Source organism: Aplysia californica, unplaced genomic scaffold, assembly GCF_000002075.1.
Source record: "Aplysia californica isolate F4 #8 unplaced genomic scaffold, AplCal3.0 scaffold01834, whole genome shotgun sequence".
In the NCBI taxonomy this organism is placed as follows: Eukaryota; Metazoa; Mollusca; class Gastropoda; order Aplysiida; family Aplysiidae; genus Aplysia; species Aplysia californica.
The window spans coordinates 33,527-34,778 of record NW_004799104.1 but is presented as its reverse complement, the minus strand read 5'-3'; the positions used below and the strand labels follow the sequence as shown (position 1 = coordinate 34,778).

The following is a 1,252-nucleotide window of genomic DNA, read 5'->3' as shown; positions in this document are numbered from 1 at the left end:
CTCCTCTCTCTCTCTCTCTCCTTCTCTCTCTAAGCCTACTTTCTATTCACTGCGCGCTGGCCTCTCTCTTTCTCTCTCTCCCTCCCTTTCTCTCTACTCTCTGTCCACCACCACTGCGCGCTGGTCTCTCTCTCCCTCACCCCTCACCCCTCACCCCTCTCCCTCTCCCTCCCTATCTCTCTCGGGTCCCGTGAATGCGTGTGAGCAGTAACTCCTCACTAGTACAACACACGCGCTATAACTCGCTTCGGATCAAGGGTTTTTCTTACTCATTTATTCCACCCTCGTTAGTAGAGAGTAGTGTTTTTTTCCTTGCTGTGGTGATGCAAGTTGTGATTTATTATTCAGGTAGTCCAACGTCGCGTTAGACGATGCTGATGTTTGTGGTGTTCTTATTTATGAAATTCTTTAACATCTCAGATTTTTTTTCTCCGGATCAATTTGTTATTTGCTTTGAGCATTTATTTTTCATTTGTTTATTTATTTATTTATTTTGATGTATTTACTTATTTGTTTATGTATTTATTTGTTTTTATTTATTTATTTTTTTTTAAATTCATTTATGTATTTTTATTTACTTGTTTCTTTGTTTGTTTCTTTGGTTTTTTTTTTTTTTTTTTCAATATTGGTTTTATTTGTTTTTTATCCACTCGTTCTTCAGAAAAAATGTCGCCCGTTTTTTTAAAATAATATTTTCTTTTGTTGTTTTGCTTTGTTCGATTTTTAAAAGTTTTTTTTTTTTTGTTTAAGCTTCTTGTTCTTTTTATCATGTCTCGAAGTTACCTTATGTGTAATCTGGTTGTTCCAATTTCCGTCATCTTCGGACTCAAAAGTTGCGTGTCGTGTTTGGACAAGCCAGAGTTCGTAGTCGTGCGTGGCGGATATTGCTCTTTCGCTGCCACCTTCCTTCTTCGGGAGTTTGTGATAAAGTGGATTAAAGAGTGTTTCTTGGTGCTGGACTAAGTGTGTGTAGCACATGTGTAGTATGTGTGTAGTCCTGATGTGACCCTGCGTGTCAAGTGGAGAAAGGAGGAGGGGGGTTCTTGCGGATGGCTGTAGGGTGTCACTGGTAGTCCTACTTTTTTCCCTCCGTTGTTTTAAGACCTCCCGAGGAAAGGAATGAATGGACAACCATGATTGCCGATGTCTGCCATAGCCTAGATCTGGCACTGGATGATAATGTTTCTGTCACTTTCTGTCGTATGGGTGCGTGTGTGTGTGTGTGTGTGTGTGTGTGTGTGTGTGTGTGTGT

The 1,252-nt window shown here is 40.1% G+C and overlaps 1 long non-coding RNA gene across 1 annotated transcript in view; it reads left to right on the top strand.

Annotated features, from left to right (window-relative positions):
- The first annotated feature begins 161 nt into the window (after window positions 1–161).
- Window positions 162–1,252, top strand: part of LOC106014017 — a 17,329-nt gene continuing 16,238 nt past the window's right edge. Inside the window, exon 1 of the long non-coding RNA XR_001185502.2 lies at window positions 162–348. This is a non-coding gene — a long non-coding RNA (uncharacterized LOC106014017). The remainder of the gene's footprint in view (window positions 349–1,252) is intronic.